The sequence below is a fragment of the Phalacrocorax aristotelis genome, chromosome 8, assembly GCF_949628215.1.
Source record: "Phalacrocorax aristotelis chromosome 8, bGulAri2.1, whole genome shotgun sequence".
Taxonomy (NCBI): Eukaryota; Metazoa; Chordata; class Aves; order Suliformes; family Phalacrocoracidae; genus Phalacrocorax; species Phalacrocorax aristotelis.
Genome location: NC_134283.1, coordinates 16842136 through 16867241, shown reverse-complemented (window position 1 = coordinate 16867241; position 25106 = coordinate 16842136). Strand labels below are relative to the sequence as shown.

General features: G+C 38.0%; 2 long non-coding RNA genes across 2 annotated transcripts in view; one reads left to right on the top strand and one right to left on the bottom strand.

Moving 5' to 3' along the window:
- Positions 1–4451: 4451 nt before the first annotated feature.
- LOC142061055 (uncharacterized) overlaps positions 4452–25106 on the bottom strand; it is a 104260-nt gene continuing 83605 nt past the window's right edge. Inside the window, exon 3 of the long non-coding RNA XR_012662035.1 lies at positions 4452–4846. This is a non-coding gene — a long non-coding RNA (uncharacterized LOC142061055). The remainder of the gene's footprint in view (positions 4847–25106) is intronic.
- On the top strand, positions 20479–24025 carry LOC142060743 (uncharacterized). The gene is made up of 3 exons (XR_012661903.1): positions 20479–20804; positions 21201–21340; positions 23964–24025. It is a non-coding gene; the product is annotated as an uncharacterized LOC142060743 (long non-coding RNA).

The window sequence follows — 25106 nt, the reverse complement described above, 5'->3', positions numbered from 1 at the left end:
TCAGCAGCAGCTATCATCCATATTCAGTCACACCAAGGCAGCAAGCAGTACTTTGGAAAGAAGTAGATAACTCCTTAGTGGCACATCTGTTAGGTATAGATGGCATTCATTTGAATAGCTTTGCCAATGGATGACGTGCCAAGTTCTTTATACTGAAAGGCTTGTGCTTGATATTAATCATTCATTCTCTGCCAGTTAACATGTTTATCCTTCTAGGAAATACTTTGATCTATACTGGCACTTGAAATACAGCAACCAATGTTACTAGACTGGAAATGAACAAACAAGATCCTGTGTGAATTGCCAAATGGCACAGCAAAATGCAGGATGCATGTTACAAAGTGTTGCTTAGCAACTAGAAAAGGCCATGCACTCCATTTCACTATTTTGGTTTGAAATAGAAAATAAATGGCCTTATAGTTATTTGGAATACATGGAGAGCTAGAATATAATACTGCTGTGGAGAAATCTATTTGTGAGGAGTGTGTGTCATGGGAGACAGAGAGACTCTGAACTCAACATTCAATAGGAGAAACTGCCTTTCAGATATTTTACCTTAAAATGTAAATGTAACAGTAGTTTAAGTTCAGTGCATGTATTCCACTATTTAACCAGCATTTAAAACGATTGTTTATTTCTACCTTTCATCTTCAAAAGTTAAGAGGGCTAGGTTTTTTTGCAAAGACGACTACTAGCTCATCATCCATTTGCATGCAAGGAAATGGAAGTTTAGAGCAGTTGGTAGTTTACCCATGCAAGTTGCCAAACTGTGAATAGATCACAGGCATCCTGAATCTAAGCAATCTAAAAAAATTAGTTCTGCAAACATGGCCTCCTTCCTCCCTCTTACATAGCTCCCCCATGCCTGGCAGCTTGTCTTTAATATGCAGATATAAGTAATTTCCTACCAATACTTCATATTCATAAAGGAAAAATAAAGGTCTCTGAAAACTCTGATTAAGTCTCCCATACCTCAAAGCACTTACTGTCTTTATTTTCCAATAGGAGAAACTGAGGCAGGGGTTAAAATTATTCTTGAAAATTCCATGGGAAATCTACTGAGGTTTGAGAGCAGAACAAGTACATCTGACATTTCTCTTAGTGGTACAGTCCTCTCTTCTTCCACCAGTATTCATATTATATAAGCATCTAAAGCAGGTATGAGTACTCCCCAGATACTGCTCAGCCACTAAAATTCACTTGCAAACATCATCTCCATTTTAGCTCTCACCCTAGGCAATCACGGCGCTGAAGCCTATAAACCTGTCCTCAGTACACATGGAGAAAACCTGCCTAACTCAGTGGGAGTTGAGCGAGAAGAGCTCAGGCTCAGAAAGGGCTCAGACCTTTGCAGCAGCATGGTACAGCAGAGCAAGCTGAGCACAAAGGGGCAAGGGCTGTCAGGAGGTGTCAGGCCCTTAATCTATGTAACGTTGTCTAAGTTTCAGCCAACAGCCTTCTACACAATACCGTATGTGTCTGCTGAAAATCGTGTTTCCCATTGTTTGCTTAGAAGGAACCTGAGATCCGGATCAAGTTCAACAAGATCTGTGTCATTCTAGTTAGCGCTGTTTTTCAAGCACACCCCTTGAGTGAACAGAAAGCCCTCTGAATCCATGACCAGACTTTCAGGGCCAGATAACTGACTGTTTCAGTTTCTTTCAAGTTGTATTGCAGTAGACACACACAGTATCCTGGATACTGGACAGATTTAAAAGTGGGAAGAAAAGGTTCCAGCACACTGGCTTTAAAAGGGAGAACAAAGTAAGTGAGGATCAGAGGGAGGAAGGTGATCGCTATGACACTAAGACAATTAATCACTGCCAGATGTTAAGGGTCACACAGCACTGCATGCTGGGAAGATCAGCAGGGGTTCTTGGACAGGGAATAGAGGGAAAAAATAACCTGTCATGTCAGTGAACTAGTCAGGGGTTTAGGGTTCCTGTCGTTTAACTATTAGTGTGCTCTTAATAATAAAATGACAATGCATTGCAGAAGAAGGGGAGGAAGATAGGGAGGCTGGCAGAAAAGAGGGAGTGACAGCTTAATAATCCCTGTCTGTCAAAAGCACTAAAAATACCATCTGAAATTCAATGTTCTTACTTTTGTAATGAACACACCAGGGTTCCTGTTTGATTAATAGAACACTTGTTGACTGACAAGGACAAATGTGCACATAGTTTGAACACAGCGCTGTACATAAATAATTTAAATTGTACTATGGTCAGAGCTCAGCTTGCACCAGGGTTTCTATGATAAACCCTTATGTTTCAGCGATTCATAACTAGGCCTTAAAAGAAAAGATGGAAGTCTCAAGCCTAAAGTTGGATGGAGAACGTTGGTTGGTTTCTTTGAAGTATTTAAAAGAAATCAATACTCTTCAGAAATCACAGACCTTTGTGAGGGTAGTGATGGTGGTGTCTCTATTTGCTGTAGTTGTATGTGTCTCATGTTACAGCAAAAAGCAGATGGCTTTACACTGAATAATGCAAAAAAACCTTGTATTCATGGTTCTTCCCACTCTTCCCCATTAACAGCAATGCTAATGACAGCAATATACACTCACCTCAAAAATGGGGGACTTCTTCCTTTGAACTTCAGAGATAATTTTTAAAGGGAAGAGTTCACAACACACTGTAAATGGACACTTAATTGCAAATATTTCCTGCATTCCTTTGGGAGACGATTTTAGTTTAGTTAAGCTGTTATCTCTTCAAAATGAACCTTTTCCACAGAAAAACAGGCTTTTACCTCAAAAAAGGAACACTTTCCACTGAAACTGACCCCTCTTTTTGTTTTAAAGCAATGTGTACGTGCTCAAATATTTATCACTTAACTATTTTACACCCCTGGAGCCCACACATACTAGCCTGATGGAAGGAACAAACAATTAGGACATTCATAGATATGCTGAGTATCTCAGAAAAGACCTACCCTCAAAATTTCTATCAATCCTGTACAGGTATGATACATGTGAATTCAGTGATATCAGTCAGAATTTACTTTTCTGAATGTTTTACCCACCTGATTTGAACAAATAAACACTTGAAACAATGTATAAAGTGTTGGCTGTTTCACCATTTTTTTCCTGCCAAATCAGAATACTTCTTTAAATCATTATCCAAGGAGTAAATTAGCTATGGTAGTTTAAACATTTAATTACAATATGGTCAGAATGGAACAACAGCCAAACTGAAAATATCGTCAGATTAAAAGCTGTAACAGAATTACCCCAAACAGTCCATACACTTTATCAAAGATCTGCTATTTCCTTTCAGTTTGTTGGATGCTGTAATGTATCAGATGACTTTCGGTGGCCTAAATTCCAATCCACAGAAGTGCTGCTGAGCACATTCAACTTCCCTTGGTACCTTTGAGTAGGGCTTGTCTTTACAGAATCAGGCTCGCAAGGCTTAAGCAAGTAGGCATTAGTTTATTGAATTGTTCAAAGTATTATTTTTCCTGATTTTTTTTCAATTGATAACATATGAATTACATGAATAGCAAGATTATCTTGCAAGAAATACAAGATTATCTAGGTCCAACCCCCCTGCCATGGGCAGGGACACCTTCCACTAGACCAGGTTGCTCAAAGCCCCATCCAGCCTGGCCTTCAGCACTTCCGGGGATGGGGCATCCACAGCTTTCCTGGTCAACTTGTTCCAGTGCCTCACCACCCTCATAGTGAAGAACTACTTCCTTACAGCTAACCTAAATCGTCACTCTTTCAGTTTAAAGTAATTACCTGTTATCCTATATATTTTTATATATGTATATTTATATACTTTCATATACATTACATTCTGTAAACACGTAGAAAATCATCATCTTTGCCCTAGTCTAAATTAGGTAATAGTAAGAACTAGGTGGGTAGTCCTCAAAATGTGAGTAACCATTTTCAACTGTATTATGTCTCCTTTAGTCACTGTAAGAAGCTATTGTTTACTGTTTATTGTTTATTGTTTCCTTGACTCACTAATTGAAGTCTCAAATTGTTCTTGCTATTCTCCATAGATTAGGTAAGTCTTTATAGCAACCTTTATTTTGCAGACAAGTTGTATAAGGGAAACGGCTGCAACTTTTCCAATTTGTTGAAATGAACACAGTCAAGACACATCATTCCTCATCCCAGCATGGCCACCAAATGACTTAGGCAAGATTTGGCCTGTGCTTCAGTTACCTCCTTTGCAAAACAGAAGTCTTCCTAGTGTTGTTGATCACAGATTTTCCCTTGTTAACGGACATGACAGTGTTGTGCAGAACTATTTTGGAACGTTTCAGAAGAAGAGTCAACAGAGAACTTAAATGTAACTGGCAACTCACATCACATTACACCAACAAAAAAATCACTCCTTAAAAAAGTTGCTAAGGTAGCACTCTACAGAAGGCAGACATTGATTCTGTGATTGTTTTACATGTCCATCCATATAGCAATATCATCTAGTTATCTAACCTCCACTGAAGCTAATGTAATATTTTGAGTGATGTGACACATTAAGAGTTAACTTACCAACATTACTTCATAACATTAATGTCCCTTTATACTCATGTTAACATAACATAGCAGATACTAAGTGCATCTGCTGCACTTTATCTCTGTTTACATAGCACAGAAACAAGCCCAGGAACTTGCTTCTCAAGCTTTCTGCGCCCCACAGTTTCGTTTCCTCTTACCTTTCTGCGTTGCAGTTCACTGATATCAGAAACATAACAGATGCTTGCTGCTGCTTTGCAATGTTTCTGTTTCCAGGTGGCCCAGGATGCTGTGTGTCACCATGCTCTAAGGGTGCCTTAAGGTGTACTGAGGTTTGAGGTGCTCTGAGACATGAAGAAGCCGCCTGAAGTACTGATGCACCATCCAGGAAAGGAAAAAAAAAAAATTGAAAACACACAACACCACCCGAACAAAAAACAAACCACCAAAACAGAACTGGTTATACAAGGCACATTATTGCAGCATATTCAACAAGTACTTTTACCTTGTGGGACTGTTTGATGAAGTAATAGCCAAAGAATAAAAAGAAGTAAAAGAAATGCTGTATGTATGCCAAACAACTTTTGGGTATTTAACTTATCCCAAGAATTTCCAGCTTACAACAAAAGTGATAATAACTGAAGGCCACTAGACACACAATACATCACATTGCTACAGCCCTATGCAACCCAGTTGTGATGTTCCATCTACTTGGACTATATCAGCCACTTCATCATCTTAAGTCATTTGGCAAATGACCAATCTATTTATCTGTATGTTCTCACGGATATAGCAGATTGGACTAGGTTAAACATAAAATGCATGCGTTAGAGGTGTGTGCATAGTCTGCATAAGCACACATGGGGTATGTTAGTAGGGCATTTTCATACATAAAGCTCCTTTTGCTTCACAGAACTTTCACACATACTCGAGTTTGCTTCATACTTCACATTGTTCCCCTAAACAGCATACCACAATATACAGCTAAACAATCTGCTGGATCAGTCATACAATTATACATGTTTTTTCCACATGGGCCTACCAAAAATATCAGAGCCTCAGTGTAGCTTGTTTCTTTAAAAAAAAAATAGCAAGGAAATTACTCTTTTATTCCTCTCCAAAACTTCAGTCTCAGTAGGCAAAAAACAGCCTTAGTGCATGTGGAAAATATGTGCAACAAGAAAGCACAAAATATGTCACTTAAGCTATCAAACAAACAAAACCAGATCAGCTAACACCCAATTTGAATTGTAGTTAAATTTATGCCCATTACATTTATTCACCTTGGACAATGCAAAGTAATTAATCACAAGCAAAAAGCTCCCAGGATTTATTATTAAGTTAAAGCTTATCTTTAGAAATACATTAACAATCAGGTGCTAATGTACGCAGAACAAGTCATGATTTTAATTTATGATGATGAATGAGGTGAACCTGTACTCATTTTGAGAACTTCTTCCTTGTTGCTAAAGAAAAACTGACTTGTAATATGACAAAATGCATATTAAAAATAAGCCTTTTTTGTAATGGTGGGCAAGGTTTAAAAATTGGTGTTAACAAAACACACCTTTTCTCTTTCAAGTGCATTAAACAGCATTTAATTTTTTTTAATTATGCAGATAGGCAGATATCATTTTACCTACAGAATTACTGTCAACTATGCCCAATTATTTGCAGGTTATATTCTCAAAACAATATCACTACGTTGATTACTCACAGCTAGAAAATACATCAGCGAGCTGCTTATTTTAAGAACAATTCATTAACCCAGTGGGATCTCAGACTCAATAAAATGGCATTGTTTTTATTTGTGCATTGTAGTAGAATATGCATCTAAAATACCAACGGAATTTAACCTCCAGTTTAAACTACAGTTACATGGTTTACAGGATCAGAGCTAACTTTTAAACCCAGCCAGATAGACTGTTTTCTTGACAGAGTTTCAACTGAACAACACACATGTGGACAATTAGCCTTGTTTTCAGAAGCTGGCCAAACCCAGAGAAGAGCTGGAAACACGTTCCTTAGTGTTTCTCATTAGAGACTGAGTGAATGAAAGGATTTGATGGGAGAGTGGCTAGTTCACGGCTGGCCTTTCATCTCAGAGACCTGTGGATAATGTGCCCCAGATTCTGTGAGTATGAGTTAGGTGGTGTCAGCGCAGTCTTAACTGGAAGTTGATTTTCATAGCGTATAAACAGTGCATAATTCACAGGGCAGCGCAGCTGGCAGCCTTCGTGTGGAGCAGGGGCAGGCACAGCAGGGTGACAGCGCAGGTACTTCTGTGGCTGTCCTACACAGCAGTTTGCCCACCGCTTCCCACGCAGCTCCTGCAGTGCTGCCTGGCCCCTTCTGCATGCTTTGCATACAAAGATTACAGCACTTAGGAATGTGAGCCAGGCTTCCTGCAGCAATTTCTAAACTGCCTGACAATGAATGTAGATTTGCTGTCCTCTCAAATAAAGAGATCTAAGCCCCAGCCCAATCTGATAACACTGCCTTAATTCACTACAATTCCATTGTTTCTTGTATCACGATCTCTTCAAGTACACCTACACCTGCATGTTAGCAAATGTAATGTCATCAGCATCAGGAGAGATGTGCATTTGAAGTACAGTTCACTTGAGCAGTTTGCATGGAATTAATTGATATTCTGCTATTTTTCAAAATGCTTTAACAAAAGAAGAGTTCAAGTATGTTAGTCCATGCATGTTCTCAAACATCAGTGGGGCAATCAGATAAAACCCAGCCATATTACTAAATAGTCCAAAAGGAAGCATTAAATGAATAAATACAGTGTGTCTGCTGTGACATGCTATATTGATTTCCTCATACTTTTCTCATACTGTCTTGAATTGTGCTATTAACCCAGGGTTTCTCACAGTCAAGGAAGCAAACTCAATTCTAATATCCAATTTCCCTGCAGTTTTTCTAAATCACAAACCAGTACAATTTATAGAGGAAAATATATGCTGTGACACATTTTCTCAATGGGAATGTTTTCTGGAGAATTCATCACTCTAATGACATCTTTTTTAACCTCTATGCTTTAAACATTTCACTACAAGTATGTCTGTTCACATGCATTTGTAGAGCCCATATTTGTCAGTGCAAGACCAGCAATATGCTATTCCATGCAGATAAAACACCTCAGATCTTGCATAAAAAGAGTATGTAAAGTTTGAATCTGTTTTTTTGTATGTGCAAATTATTCTAGAGACAGTTTTCACCTTTTTACAGCAAACTTTGGCTTCTCAAAGATACATTCTATAAAGGCTCCCTTAAAGCACCTCTGTGCATGGTGTTGAAGCACAAAATAAGTGTCTTTCCTTTTACTCCCTGGTGACCCTTCTGCAGTTAGCGGTCTCACAGAAACCCCAAACTTTCTTTTGTTACCCACAATGGCCACATTTTATTTCTCTCAGCTACACCTAATTGCCTTTAATGTTGCCTCTCAGAGAGGGAACAACTATCCGACTCTTGAAATCGCTCTTCCCAGTGTTGTTACATGAATGATATAGTTACAAGTCTCACAGTAGTTATTTTCTTACAGTTACAAAATCGGGAGCCAGTTAAAACATAAGAATCACAAAAGGAGGAAAGTATCTAGCCTTTGTGGCTTCTGAGAAAAGTCACCCAAATATACCCTACAAGCCACAAACAATTTTTTTTAATTTAAATTTATTAATTTTGTTTATGTAAAATATCACTAATTTTCTGTACCTAGGGATGACAGCACTGTATGACTGATCGTCTCATTTCAGTGTGACCCTAATGCATTCACTCATGTAATGGACAGGCAGAGGGGCGTTTGGTTGCGGGACAAGCATTTTCCTGTGCTACGGAGGATGCTTATGGCAGGGACACTGCTGACGAGCACATGGCCTGCAACAGCATGGCTTTGCTGCTGCTCTCCTGGTCTGCACTGCTGTGTGCCAGCCCGCTGTGCCCAAAAGCTGCCATGCTGGAGCAGGAAAAAACCAGTGCCATGCTGCACATGAGCAAACATGACTTGAAAAGTCTGTATTTCTCTACAGTTTCCACACAGCTATTTCCCACTGCAGTACACCTACTGTTCCTATTCTCTATGGCACTCACCCAAAAGATTACAGATACAATACCCATCCAAGATGCCTGATGTAGTACACAAGCAAAGTTCATTCTGCTGTCTAAGTTTCACACTGTTTTGGAATTTTCTCAAAGACTAATTAATTCCTTTTTTCTATAACACGTTAATAGTTCCAAGTAGCAAACAGCTAGTTATTAATGATCAATTTTATATTGTAAACATACTTATAGATTTACACTTTGGAGTTAAAGATTTCTAGAAAGATGTGTTAGAGCAATCTTTCAAGAGACTACAGGTCATTTTGGTTTATATACAGGAAGGTAACTGGTAGAAGAGGAGTTCTTGGAAGCCTTGGAAACCTCTAACGTACAGCTCTTCCTTATTTTCCCATTTTTAAAAAATCTTACTCACCTGAGTAAAATAACTACCAATCTGACAGGCTGTAACTTTCTGAGCCTGCCTTAGACACAGAGGGTTAGGAAAACTCCCTTACATTGTCCTTCCCCTCTCATTCCTTTGTTTCCTTCCTTTTTTATCTTTCTTGTAAATTTAGAAAGCTTCCCACTTCTAAACTCTCAAGCTTTAAAAGCGTGACACATAAGTTTAACACATCTTGTTAGCTTAATATCTCACAGAAGACTTTCAGAAATATTCTAGATCAGGTTTACCACTACTATGAGAAATAATTTTTTAAGGTCCTGATTCTTTTAAGTACCAAGTATCCTCAAATCCTGATATCAGAATTAGGCCCTTTATGGTTTCTCACTGGAATCTGATTAAGGGAAAAAAGAAAATCAGAGGAAAAGTTTTGGTCCACTGCCATCAATAGGAATCGTAAAGAGTCACAAAGGAGAAGGTATTCCTAAAACAGTGATGAAAACAGAGAACGAAAAGGTATGCAAGGCCTTCCACTCATGCAGTGGATGCTGTTCTCTGTGAACATACTCTAACAGTTTTTGTTGACAATGAACAAAAGCTATTTTCTATAAGGGAGAGAACAGGATAGGGCTCAAGCTAAAGCTGGGTCAGGATTGGTTAGTGCAGAGCTTCCACATCACTGGTTAGAGGAGTTGAAGTCCACTTAAGTCTTGCCTGTCCACAGCCTCTGCTCTGCCTTTGAATGCCATCTCCTCCCTCCAAAATGCTGCTTCTCTGGGTCTCAATCTTCTACGAAGTTCTCTACTCCAGTTAGCTTCCTATAGCTATGCTACCCTTCCTTTCCAAACCTCCAAATCTGGTTTCAAAACTCTGTCCCCTAAAACTGGACCGTTTAGGAAGAAACAGTTGATAATTTTGTTTATAAACTTTTTTTTTAGCAGTTAATAACTTAAGTTTTTCCTGGGAACAGAAAAAGGTTTATCTGCATCTTTTTTCCTGCCAGATTTGATGTTCCTGCTCCAAAGAAACAAAGCACTAGCACTTCTCCATCACACAGCTTTTCATATATTTTGAGACTTTTTTATTTTTTCAACCTACTTTTCATGGAACTTTTTCCTTTCAGACCTAGAGATTGAAAAAGGATTAGGGAAATGCATTGCTTTTTCAAGATGAAGTAAGATACAAAGATTTCAAACATCTAAACTATGATCACTGTTTTCTAGTGGTTTAAGACAAGAGAAAGAAAGGCTGTGCTGTTATGCCATCTAATACAGCCTGGGCTGGGGGTGGGAGTACTTCCTCTGCTGTTAAGGGTGCCAGTATGTTGTGCAGCACATTCATGGATGCACTGACAGAGCAAGAGGCATCAGGCATTCATAATTCATGAAGTGTGGACTGAACAGAAGTGGTCTTGCAGCAGAGACATTAGGCACTTTACACAGCCTTTTAAAGGGGTTTTGATGACATCCAGTGAAATAAAGGCAATTTACACAATTAGTTTAATTTTTAAAAACAAAACACAAAACCTTAAAAACAATTAGCAAAATATTAGAGCTGAACAAATATTTAGGATAAAAATTTTACTCAAATGCCCATATTAAAAAAAATTATTTCTTTGATTCTCAAAGCTGAGATTTTTTTTTTCCTTCAAAGCTGAGATTTTTTTTTCCTTCAGTGAGCTCTGAAAAAAAAAAAAAGTAGGATAATGGAATATTAAAGCTGCAAGGTAATGCAGTCACAATTTACAAACAAGAAAGTTAAGTATAGATTTGAACTAAGATGCAGACTTTCCTAGCTTGATCACTGAACAGTATTATTTCTGGAACACTGTGCCACAGACCTCTCATATTTTTTGTATTATTTTTACACTTGTATGTTACATGGACAAAGCAAATCACTAATATCAACTGGAAAGAAAGTCAGAATTTTCAGAACTAGAGCAATCTGAAGATGTTCAGAATAAGATTTTTAAATAAACAAAAGAAGAAGCAGTTTTTCCAGGGGAATGCTTCCTACCCCATCCTCTCTCCCCCCACTCCTCTGTCTCCAATAGAGCCAGGACCAGATGTTTCAGAAACCACACACTGGGCAGATACTCAGTATCTTCTGTCCCCAGCTTCCATAAAGGTCTCATCCAAAGGGAAAAATCTGGACAACCTAGTTCAAAGAACACTCTGGTAGCAGCAAGTAGCAAGCCCTCCATTCTGAATAGTGCTTACCTTTAAAAAGAAAATTTTAATTGAATAGTTTGAAATTTTCAATTCCAGAAAATTGCATCACAACAGTAGAAGAGTCCAAAGAATATTTTTGTCATAAACACATTCATCTCCAACAGTTCACAAGTAGTTAGTCTATGAACGTGATTAGTAAAGAAAGAATATTTTTTCAGAATTAGAATCACTACAAAACTATCACAAAATAAAATCCTTGTGGAGAAGTAACATTTTATAGATTTAAGAAACAAGTTAAACACTTTCACTACAAAATATCAGTGTTTCACCCTAATCTGGGAAACATATGTTTTCCAATATGCAAATGCTTTCAAAAAATGCAAATGTCATTTCCTCAAATACCTGTAACGATAAACACTTAACGGTAAACAGAATTTTAAAAAATAAAATACTTATTCAAGAATAAGAGTGACACTTCATAGAATGGATTTAGACATTGAAATCAAGATGAAAAATTAAAAATGGGTTTGTTCCAAATAAGATTAATGTACTGATGCAAGAGGTATTTCCTTCTATTTGTAAGTGTAACAGGCAATATTTTTGTCTCTGACTTTGGCTGCTTTTTTGCTTCTAAAAGCAGGAACTGTAAAGATGCAGTTGGATTCCTGGTGACAAGTGATAGGGTCACAAGCTAGGCTGTGGAGCAGAAGAGAGCAATACCCAGGATACCACTGAAGTGGGGCTGGGTTAGCAATCCGGGCTAGCAGCCCCTACCTTGTCATTATAACTGCACAGTTTCAAACACCTCTTAGGTTGCTTTAAAGTACGCAGACAGCCAGTTCTGCCCCTGGCTGGCCCAGGATCAAAGGACTGGAAAGGTGGCTCAGTGCCACCACTCTCCCTGGCTCTGCTCAGCTTCACGAAAGCCAAACTCAGCACAGCTGAGAATCCATCCCAGCACATTAATCATACAGCTTGGGTGGAATTGCTGTCATACTGGAGTTTTCACTTCCTCCATCTTTTAGAGCTGCACTTTTTCAAAAGGACACAAGGGATGCTTTATCAATTAGCAGACAACTTAATTTTGAAATGAAGCATTTTGGATTGGAAATGTCTTGTAGCTTGTAATTCTAGAAAGCAACTGAAGTCTGTAGAAGTCTAAGCACATATTACATACAGAATATTCACAAGAAGAAGAAGAGATCATGAACTTATTTCAGATGTCACTCTGCAGTGATGTGAACATAGCACTGTGAAAGACAGTACTAACCAAGCTGCTAAAAGTGTTCTTATGTCAAGAAAAATATACTGCAGCTACTATTGATCTGATTTGCCAGAAGTGCAACAAGCTGAGTTAGGTACTCACTCTGTTTGCTGCCACAGGGGCTTCTAGAAGTACAACCTGGCACTAGAGCCCGGTGGTTTTGTCTTTTTTTTTTTTTTTTAATTCACATGAAGAGAGGCAAAGGGAAAAAGAAATTACAGCAAGCAATTTCAGTGTAGCGATAAGTCACGACAACTACTTGTACGTTCACAATGAATAGATGTAGACATGGTATTGGCAAAATTTCTTATGCAGAACCAAACTCATTTCATCACAGTAGAGAGTAAAGATTCAGATCTTTACTGTAGTCCAGCTACAGTTCTGAGTTCCAGATGATTAGAAGTTTTTTATTATAATTATTTTTAAATAGAATACAGAACAGAGACATACCACAGCTCTGTTCCTATGAGATCCACAGCTCCATTCAATATTTAGCTGGAAACCAGTGTATATTTGAAATATTTATAATTGGTATCAACATAACATTATCTAACTCCAGAAGTTGTGTCATATGAGTTATCACAGTCAGGAGCTACTCTCTCCCATGGATGGGATGGATTAAGATTACTGTGGTCCCTCACATCACAGTGTGCTAAATTGCATATGAGGTCACAGAGGACAAGGAGACAAAATAAAACTCCCTGTACAAAGATAAAATATTTTAAGCTAGAAAAAGTTTGCTGGATTATGGAAATAAATACATTATTTCTGAATACTTTTTTCCCCTTCAAATCCTAGCCATCTTTAAAAGCAAGGTGACAGCTTTCATAAGAGAAATTTTTCTTCTCTGCTGTGATTCGATTCAGATCTCCTTTCCAGTGACAGAGACTGCCAGATTGTGTAAAGCCCAGAGATCTCTACAGCAGGCAATCCACTAACGACTCCAAGTTTGTGTAAGATACAGAGAGAGGCATATACAGAGAGGGGGGTGGGAGAGAGAGAGGGAAAAAAAAAAAGAGAATTAAGCATCTGTTTCATTCACCAATCAGACAGGGCTCCTGAGTCCATAGACTCAAGGCCCACTGACATGGCAGGGTGCAGCATTACTCCAGCAGGGCTCCAGACATCCCCAGTTGGTCAGTCCAGACACTCCATTGCCAAGCCACTACAAACCACGTCTATTCAAAAAGTACAACATATGGAAACTGTAGGAGTTTTTTCAGTGATTTTTTTTAATTGCTTATATTTTTGGTCTGCAAAGTTTGAAAATGTCTTTCTTTTAATAAGGTGTGTCTCTTTTTTTTTTTTTCCAGTATCAATTGCAAAACTGCCTAAAGTCACAGTCACATGTCAAAATCCTGACACCTACATTTAATGATTTCTGTTTCCATTACAACTGTCTCATCCACTTAACTTCCTCAATGCTTGGCTACTGCTACAGCATTCACATGTCTACATTTTACCAGTGTTCCGTGGCTTTCAATGGAATAACAACATGGTCACACACATAATGTAATGCAACTACCATCTTCGTTATCCTAAATGGACTTTACTCCTTCAGCAACAATAGAAGCAAAGAAACATTTAAATAGTATTTTTTTCTTTCTGATAATAGTCTTCCCCTTCAAAATACATTATATGGGTTCATATCACATATGGCCATGAACTTAAAAATAAAATAACCAAGTTAATGGACCTTTGCTTTAGCCATAAGTCTGGAACCCTCACAGTATGGGCATTTTGAGAAAAATACTATCATGAGATTCAGCTGAGTAGAAAAGTCATAAATAAATTAGGTCAACTGTGCCAAAGCAACATATTATTACTTCATAGGAGATGTCTGTAATAGAGGATGAGGTATTGACCCAGCAGGCCTAACAGTCCTAACAAAGCTTCACCTGCATATAGCCTGCACTACAACAGTCTCATTCTGCAGTTCCCACACTAACTGCTTCCTAGAGCACAGCACCCTATTCAACAGTGTTTGTAAAATGCAGACTGGTAATTAATGTCTTATATTGATTTTTATAATTAATAATGGTATGTTAGCACATAGGAGACTTAACCAAGTCTAGGATCCTATTGCAGCAGGTGCTTTAGAGACATCTTGGAACAGGCAGCCCTGTCTTGTCTTACTCAGTTTACAGAATAGACAGACATAGGCAAATTAAATTAGATCCCCTTGCCCAGGTTCACACAGTTGAAACACATAGCTCAGGCAGGCAAAGGGACCACCAATAAAGAACAGAACAAAAAAATTTCCTGTCTTATACCCACTCTTGGGAGTAAATGTAACTGCAGTCCTCAAGCCCAAGAAGTCACTTCAGGGATTTTAATGATAGCATGAATTGCTTGCTCCCAGATTTTAAAGTAGTTAAACATAAAATTTACTTGCTTTGCTACAAGCAAAGACAGCTTTCAGCACTCCCTGAAATAGGAAGAGGAAAAGTGGATTAAAATTGTGTTTGTTTTGCTAAAGGATGCATGAACTCTTCTTTTGGGCCAAAGTATCTTTCTGGCCACTAGGACTATCTGTATCTGGAAGAAAGTCTGCTTTCAGACCACTCCTTATGTTTCTTACAAAGTATAGCTTTAGTCAATAAGATTTAGAGTAGGAAAGACACTGCACTTCAAAGGAATAATATACAAAACATTACCGTTGAATTATCGTTGTTACATAGATAGTTATAGCCAAGAAAAAAGGACATGCAAAAACAGAATCAAGAGCAATTATTTCTTAGAGACTATTATCAGTTTTAAAAATGTAGACTATGGAGTTAGCAAACAAGATAACGCCTTACTCATAAGAGCAGATCATTGTCTGGAGAGGAGAAAGGAATTATTTAGTTTTCTCCTGAAAATATATCTAAATCAACCTTACTCTATAGAAGCAGAGTGCTGTTACTGTACTCTGCTTGGAAAATGAATCCCCACACCATTGAGATAAAGTGGTTTACATATCATACTTTGAGATACTTAGAAATATGGGCCCAGGAGATCAGAAACGTACAACAGGTGAGATGGGTACTGAGCAGAGCCAGGGAATGTACAGAAGAATCAAATTAAGTCTGCACATGAATTTCCTGATTTCACAATTTCAGAAATATTTTTAATACAAAAAGTGCATGTATATGTACGCATGGACAATTATTAAATTATGGAAGGTTGTGTAAGTCTCAATTAGCTTGGGCTAGTCTCATAGGTCACCCAAAAGAGACAAAACTAATGTACAAAACACCAGCAAGAGAAGGAGCCTGAAGCTTTTGTCTCCACTTGAAAGTTCCCATCAAAAGTGTACAGAGGAACATTTCTTATCCCAGAAAATATCTCAAAGGGGCCACAGGTAGACAAACATGGAAGAGCCTAAAGAGCAAGGAGGAGACACAAGTGACACCAACTGAAGAGAGAAGAAAGAAGATATATTAAATCCTCAATATATTTTTGTGGGCCTGCCTTCCTTTTCACAAAAAAAAAAAAAAAAAAAAAAAGGCATTTCTTCACAGCAAGAGGTTTAAAGAATTCTTTCAGAAATTCCACAAATTCCATATGGTTGTAAGGAGACTGCTCCCTTTAAAATTCTCAAAGCCTAGCTATTTTTCATTCTCCTTCAGCTGTTTCCATTTTTATCATTCTGCCTTCTGCCTAGAAACATGTACTTGGCAGGATTTGTCAGTTCTTACAAACACTGAATCTGGGGACCACCTTGTCCTCTACTATGGACAGATCTACCAAGGGCCACTGAACATCCACCAGCAGAGAATGGTATGAGATCTAAAGTGAAACCTAGCATAATTCAAGCTAACTACGAAGATAAACCACGTATACCACCACTTCAGTAAGTATTGTTGCCATATATTCCCTGATGTCCAGTGATAACAAAGAATGTGAAAGAGAAATTTATAGATGTTGTGATACCATCACCTCTTTCCCTCTTCTGCCCTAAAGGGAAAGGGAGACAGAAACCTGAAGGCTAAAGAAAGAGAGGAAAGAAAACATTGAGGTAGAGACTCCTGTCTGGAAGCTCCCTGCTGGATCCTGTCAGGTTGTGTTGCCCTTTGTTATGGAGTAGGAACTGGGGCATCACTCTGGACATGGAATTAATCCAAGCAAATAAAAAAAAGAAAGAAAAAAAAGAACGAACAAAGGATTATCTAATTTCCCCCCTCCATTCAAATATTCCACATGCCACAGAAAGAGGTTGTTACTTTTATAATTGTTTTAAAAGGCTGACTTTTCAATTTTCTTAATCTTTGACACATTCAGCCTTCGTGATAGCTTTTCACTCTCCAATGTTTGTCAGATTCTACAGCCATCAGTACCACATTAAAGAGAAAAAAGTCCTCTAGTATCTGATCTACCCATTGAGAAGAAGAAAGGAAGATTACAGGATGGGTGTTGTGATGTAGAAGAAAAAAGAAATTAATTATTTTGTTTTCGCATATTTTTATACTATCTCCACATATGAGGAGAAGTCTCTTCCACCCATTTGGAGTCTTCCTGATGCTCCCAGGATAAAATCTACCATGCTACTGAACAATTATGCAACACTTTCATATCTCCTTAACTGAGAGCTGAAGAAAGATTTCAGTACTAACAAGATCTCCTCTAGGCCGTCTGAAGCACCTGCCCTTGCATTGGGGAACTGTGCTGCAAACTTCATATGTATCTACAGTATAAATGACACCAAGAAGTTCATGTTTAAGAAGGAAATTAATAACATAATTCTAACCTTTAAAAGTGCTTGAATTAAAAATGCCTTCACTTGTTTCTCTTACTTTTAACTTAGGAGTTCTCAGCTTTGAAGTAGTATTTGGCAGTACTTTTCATTTCTTTATATTAAAGGTCTTTTGGTACCTAATGAGGACAATTGATCTATTTTTATCATGGGTTTGGCTGGGATAGAGTTATTTTTATTTGTAGTATCTAGAATGAGGCTATGTTTTGGATTTGTGCTGAAAACAGCGTAGATAATGTGGAGACGTTTTAGTTGTTGCTAAGTAGTGCTTATACTAGTCAAGGACTTTTTCACCTTCCCATGCTCTGCCGAGTGCACAAGAAGCTGGGAGGAGGCACAGCCAGCACAGCTGACCCAAACTGACCCAAGGGATATCCCACACCATATGACATCACGCTCAGCATATAATGCTGGGGGAAGAAGGAGGAAGGGGGGGATGTTCAGAGTGGCGGCGTTTGTCTTCCCAAGTAACCATTACACATGATGGAGCCCTGCTTTCCTGGAGATGGCTGAACACCTGCCTACCCATGGGAAGAAGCATATGAATTCCTTGTTCTACGTTGCTTGCATGCGCAGGTTTTGCTTTGCCTGTTAAACTGTCTTTATCTCAACCAATGAGTTTTCTCACTCTTACTCTTCTGAATCTTTCCACCAGCCCACCGGTGGGGAGTGAGCAAGCGGCTGTGTGGGCTTGGCTGCTGGCTGGGGCTAAACCACAGCAATTTTGATAATGAAATAAGAAATGCTGACACACTCCTGGGAAAGAAAATGCGTGGAGAAATAATTCCTGTATTACTGGATAACCCTTGGAAACTTTCAGTCCAATGTAAAAGGAGAAAAAAAAGAAGAGTGATGCCTGGTTTGAAAAATGGCCTTCCATCCAGACTTATGAGGAGGATAAGAGGTAATAAATTGGCTGATAAGCAAATGTGGGTAAAAATTCGAGTTTGCATAGCATTCTGAAACATCCTACTACAGTTTAAGTCTAAACTTGGGAACTGTTCAACTGTAGTAAGGGTCAGATGCAGATAGATATAATACAGGATCCATTTAGCAGAAATTATCTATTTAATATAAAGAATAATTTTTTAAAAATCACATCTTTAACTCTCAGATACAGTAAACTCTCCTTTTCTTCTGAGGCCAACACCAGATGGGTCATAATGGAAACTGTATCTTCCACAACATTGTACCTGAGCAAATGACCTCCTTTCAAGATGAATTCTCTATAAAGAAGAAAATTGAATTACCTGAGTGCTGATCCACTTCAAAGGATGTTCTTTATAGAAGGCATAATCAGATTCTGATGCTTTGATGAAAAGAATCTATGAACCCACTTACTCGATCACAAACTCTACTATTTGCCATGAAGAGATAACTAATCAATTACAGAACATACATCTGCTCTGAGTAACATTATTGATCACTTGAGAGAAGGAATGCATAATTCAAAGAGTAAACCCCTTGGGAAAGCTGGCAGTGGCTGTGGACCAAGGAATTCTAATGAGACAGAGGGTGGTCAGCCTAGAGTTAAGTTGCTAATGATTAAATGGGAGTATCTGCCATATCCTCAACTGAAATGCAACATGACAGTGAAAGGAAGGGGACTCTTGCTCGAATCTGGTTAGTAATATGGTCTGTCAGCACAAATCCTGCCACCCTTCCCCTTCTCAGAGCAAGTCTGCTCAGCTTCACAGCAGAACCTGAATGTTTCTGCAGTACCAGGCTAAGGAACTACTGGTCCAGAGAAGCTTATACAAGGGCAGAGTTCATTTGCCCATCTTGTATGCCATGCATAAACCTGTTTCCAAAGCTTGTGTCACTTCTTCTCAAAGGGACAGGATTTTCTAGACTTTTCTCAAAGACCTACGTAAAGTGGATGCATTGCTCCTTCATGACTCCAGGGCTTCCATAATCAGTATTTTAACTTTTCAGTAAGGAACAAAAGAATGGATTTAAGAATATTAGAGAATGAAGATAAAATATTCTAGAAACTATTTTCAGACTATTCTTTTGACCTCTCCTACATTTTTGCAAGCTGACACAGATTTTCCCAGGTAAACTTACTTAAGACTCAGGGAAATCCTCCTGTTTTGTTGAGGAAATGAGAGGTGACCTAAAAATGTATTTGGCAATAATGAAGGATATGGATAACAGCTTGAATTTTCATGTTTGCTCTCTTTTAAAACACATACAAATTTATAGTGAATTGAAAAGGAAAAGCATAAATATAAAACCAATGAAAGGAAACATTTAACCAAACGGTTATTAAACCCATGGAACTCACTGAAAAATTAAAAATTTGAGTCTGAGACATGAATGAGATTGAAAAAGGAATTAGATATTTACAAGACCATTATAAAGTAAGTAGGTTAAGTTATTATTAGAAGGGATCCAAGCCCTCATCAGTCTGTTTATAAGGCAATCACTGTTAAAGAAAGGGTTATAGATACACCTTTCTCTGTAGGAACAGGTTATTCTGCAAGGACCCAGCTGTGCTCCATTAACATCCATGAGCTTCCCCATTGGGTTCAAAGAGTAGGATCATGTCACAAGATCACTTCTTGCAAAATCCTGTGCTGTCTCTGATACTAAATTTGACTGATGGCATGTTTGACTTTGTATGCCAGTTTTTGTATTGTACTGTGGTATGAACCACACTGCTGTTGAAGTCAGCCTCAGTTTCTGTCTATATAACACCAATTGATTGTAACATTTGCAAGATGCATGCATGTCTTGTTTTCTCTTTATCACCACAAGGCTTCACACAAATACCATAAAGTGTCTGGTAGATGTAATTTCTATATAACATGCCTTAACTCCTTCCAAAAGCATACTACATTTCTTATGTTGCCAACATTGCAAGTGAGAAATTAAAACTAGCCTGAATATTTAAAACCCCATGTAATATTCCACATGACTAATGGTACTAGACTGTAGTCACAACAAAATTAAACTGTAATAATTACATCCATGTGCTAAAGGCTCTCGCTATTGTACCATGTGAGCATCTCAGAGCATATTTACAATTGAGGCATACAGGAAATCTGTGTCATTAACTAAATCTGAGTAATTAAAAACATCCTTGTTGAGTAGAGTGCCTTACAACCCTTTACTGAGTTATGTCCAGACCCATAGGTACCTTCCTTCCATTCATGAGTAGTGTGATTCACGAGAAAAAGCATACATATTTTTAAGCACAAAAAAAAACCCCCACACACCAAAAATGCAAACCAACCTACAAGTGCTTTTCTTCAAATTCTAAAATAGACTTCAGGCTAAAGTAGGAAAGAATCTGAGGAGAAAGTTTTGAAGGCATAAGAGTACTGAAAAAAAGGGTTGGAAAGGAAGTAATCTTTGTAACCTTATCTATTCTAAATAACTCAGGTCTAAATATTTGTCTATTCAAAACATCATATTTTCCCATAACCATTTAAAATGAAAGCAGCTTTTTTTTTTTTTTTCATTAAACTCCATTGAATTTGGTCAAACTTTAATCTTAAGTTCCATTACTTTGCCTTTGCTTAATGCTTCAATGGCCACTCATGAGGAGACTTTACCCATTGCAAGCAGGACAAGAGCTGACTGAGAAGAGATGAAGGTAGCCCTTAGAATACAACGTGGTCCCATTTTGGCCTTGAATTGTAAGTGTTCACAGAAGACAGAAAAATAAAGTGTCTGAAGTCGTGCCAAAATTTTGCTGAACCACTCAGGTGAGTACCTCAGCCAAATCTCAGAACCTCCTGCTGTGAAAGGCTGCAAATCTTTTGTGGAGGGTAGCCCTCACAAAGCTTAGTTACAGCAGTTAAAATTCAGTGGCAATAACAACTGTCCACAGGTTTCTAAACAACCCAGTGATGTATGTGCACCTCTTATTTCTTCTCACATTTTGAATCTGTGTGAAGTTGTTTATTTTATCACCTTTTATTTCCAGGATGAAGGAAATCTATAGTCCACGACCAGAATTAACAACATTAAAAGAAAGGGAAAAGAGCACAAGTCATTTGAATTCAGTTTTTATGCAGCATGCCAAAATAGGCTGAAGTTAAAAGTGATAGCAGTGCACTGAATGAATTGTAAGATTTGTTTTTAACTTTATTATTGAACAGATTCCTGCAGTTTACTTTTTTGAGCATCTTACAGCATCTTTGGATCACCCAACAAAGAAATTCCTTTTGGACACAGTATGTGGTCAAATGAAGATTCTGTTCAAAGTGACATGAAATCAGAAATATTGGCTATATAACAGGTATTGTCTTTTTCTATACCTCTGTTCTTCATTGTCAGTAGTCACCATAACTGAAGAGGCACACTCACAAAGAAGTAAGAAATGTTCAAAGTGGGCAACAGATGCTTTATTAGAAGGCAAACCTTTCTCTTTTCTCTATTCATTTTATCCTAACACCAGCAGGTTTCCAAGAGGGAGAAAAAGCAGCTTTGAAGCTTTTTTTTTTCCCCTCCAACTGCTGTATTTTTTTTAAAGAGGTGCAAACTTCAAATACTTTAGTGAAATCTGACTTAGTGCTCTTATGCTACAAAATATTTAATGTTTCAATAGTAGGATCACTACCACTTCCCCTTTATATTCACATCTTTTTTATTATTATTAACTGGACAGACAAATCCTGGTTATTGGTACTTTCAGAATTCTCCTCCTCCAGGACCCAAACAATACTCATCTTGGGTGGTAGGGAACTATGGGGGACCTTTGACCCAAGAAAAGCCTGGAAACAATTCATGGGTTTGTTCCGGTGTCTGACATGAACACAGTTTTTACCTCTACATGCATATGAAACTTGTGATGTTAACACCTTAAAAAGACTTACTACACTAGTGCGTACTGGGGCTAACCTCTTAGTTGAAGTCAGTTGAAGCTTTGCTCAATCATTGAATACCAAATTTGACCAAAAAAAAAAAAAGAGTAGGCAGATACTAAGCTGGGGTGAAACAGCCTTGTTCCACAGAAACCCATCTGTACGCAACCTCAGCATTCCAAATTGCAATGTCACATGGTCAATAAAACAGCATCCCTGGAGCCCTACTTCACATACAGGTCACATCACGCTGTGTCAAAACTGGGAGTTGTTCACTATAATTACAACATTGAAAAACAGCAGCACATTCTTATAGTCCATGTCAATGAACAGGGATGAACAGGCATAAATAGGGCTTAATACCTATTTATGAGACTATGTAGAAGCCATGAGGATTAGATATACATCAGCATTCTGTATATTCTCTCTATAGAAGCACACAAACTGCCATTCAACACAAAAGTTTTGTTTATACCAAGAAAAGTATCAAAGTAACAGTTGTCTAACCAGGACCCAGAATCATGAAAACAGATGAGACGTTAGTAAAAAAAACCCACAGTCAGCAGGTAGAGTTACTAGAGTATCATTTTGTGCAGCACATCCCATTCGATGTCATTCTAAAACTGCATTGTGAATGAACGTTTTAATTAACACCCGGTCAAGATATATGTTCTGTTCAATTGCCGCTCAACAACTCAACCTCAGACATTGCTTTCTATCTGAATCGCTTAACTTGTTCAAGAACATAGAAACAGGAACAACAGAAGTAGATTAACTCTGGTTCTAACATTACTGGGCTCCTACACAGAGCCAGACGCAATGAAAAACCAGCCTGAGAAACCAGTGAGCTGTTTAACTTTCAGGGGATTCACTGAATCTGACACCTGACTTCTGCCTTTTCCATAAGCCCCTGAACTGTACCTCAAAAGGTAATCATCTGTTCAAAATCTCTTGGGCACCTCTCTTTCATTCCTTCTTTTCCATTTTCAGGGAAGTGGACAAAGAAACCATTAGTGATTTTTTAAAATGTGTTTTAGGTGAGAGCACAGTTATCAGGGGTCAGCTTTACTACATTCCTATGCTATACTTAACATTCCTTCAGCTTCCAAAAACACAACTAGACAGGAGTTTTAACTAGAAACCTCTGCCAGCAGAGGAATTAACTAGCAGTAGTAACTTTTGGAGTTTTGCACAATGGTAAGGCTCAGCAAACCTATGATTCCTTGTAAATTAATCACCTGATAAACTTGCAGACTATTTGCACCGTTCTGAGTCTTCTAAATTTAAGTAGAAGGGGGCACTGTAATACAATACCTGTCCTACACAGAGTTGTTTTATTAACCAAAAGCTGAATTTGTTTACAGCAAAGAAGCTGTAATAGTGACAGCTTTAAAATTACAACATATAAAATGTAGAATTAATATTTTCACCTGAACATGGTCATTATTGCATTTTTCCAAGGATATTTTCATAATACTGAAGTATCCATCTCAGAGGAGCAGAATTTCTGGGGTTTTTTGGTTGTGGGGTTTTTGGTTTTTTTTTTGAATGCTCATGAGAAAGAAATTAAGATGTCAGTATTTATTGCTGTTTACTCATGTCAAGTATTAAGCTTTGAACAAATAATCTGAATTAATACAACACCACAACCACCCTAATGAGTAGCATGAAAGAAAGTAAATTATTTATAGAATGGGACTGTACATTTAACTATTGAAAATATATATGTATTGAAAGGTATCTTTCTGAAGAAAGTGAATTAAGATCAGGATGACATGAGAAAAAAATGGGGAGAGGGTCAAAAAAGATCAAGAGAGTACATTATGAAAGAATAAAACTATTGGATAGATGAACTGGATTAAATTAACCTGAAACACCAAGGCTTATTCAGAATAGAAAAGTAAAAAGGGATAATTCAAAAAGGGTGGAAGTGACCCAAACATGCAGAAATTGAAGACATTATCTTATAAAATAGTATATTTTGGCTCATATTTAAATATGTAAATACAATCTAAGACTCTGCTAAACACTGAGCTTTGCCCCTATTTGTATGGCTAGGGTTTGCTCAACAGGGAGCACAAGGCAGTTGTCAGAGGAGCTGGCCACTGCAGTCTCACATTCCTGTCTTTCTGAAAATGAAGTTCTGTGTGCTTTCTAGTCCCTATACCTCTACATTTCTAGTGATTCAAGATCTATTTAGAAAAGGTTTATTAGAATAGATGATCATAACTGGGGGGGAGTCCTTTTTTACTCACCTGTCACAGGTAGGTTCAGAAACTATTTGTTGCTATCACAGGATTCAAAGCAAGCTTGACAAAATATAGTGGTAGCTGTTGTCAAATCAGCAGTCACCGCTGCTACTACCCCAGAGAGCAGCTCAAACAAGAACTTTGGCAATCACTGATATAATAAGTGAGAGTTGGGGAAGAAAGAGGAGAATATAATGTAAGGCAGTCATTATGCAATGCACTGTGAAAAATGGTGGAATTGCTGAAGAGCTCCTCTTGATAGCTCAATAATTCCTCCTGCTGAACAAGAAATAACATGGAATGTTATTTGGAAAATTTGGAAAGCAAGTCCTGAGTGACAACATAGAAAGAAATCGTCAAGCTGCAAGAAGCAGAAAAACTGATTTAGCTGGAATTTGAAAAAAAAAAATCCATTAGGGCCAATAAATTAAATCCTAGACATAGTAAATAGAATGGGACTTTTAAAAATTATTTATTTATTTCAGGAAGGCCAGTATTTGCCTAATCTATTATTATTTATTCACATAAAAACAGCCACAAAACCTCTAATATATGGAAGTGATTGGGACATTATGTTAGATTCCAACTACAAGCATTCTGCTTGTCAAGCCACACCTGGAGTACTGTGTACAGTTCTGGTCCCCGCTGTACAAAAAGGATGTGGACAGGCTGGAAGGGGTCCAGAGAAGGGCCACCAAGGTGATCAAAGGACTGGGAAGCCTGCCAGATGAGGATAAGCTGGGAGAACTGGGTTTGTTCAGCCTTGAGAAAAGGAGGCTCAGAGGGCATCTCATCACTGTGTACCAGTACTTAAGGGGTAGCTACAAAGAAGATGGAGACTCCCTTTTTACAAGGAGTCACATGGAGAGGACAAGGGGGAATGGACACAAGTTGCTTTTGGGGAGATTCCGATTGGACACCAGGGGGAAATTTCACAGTGAGGACAGTCAAC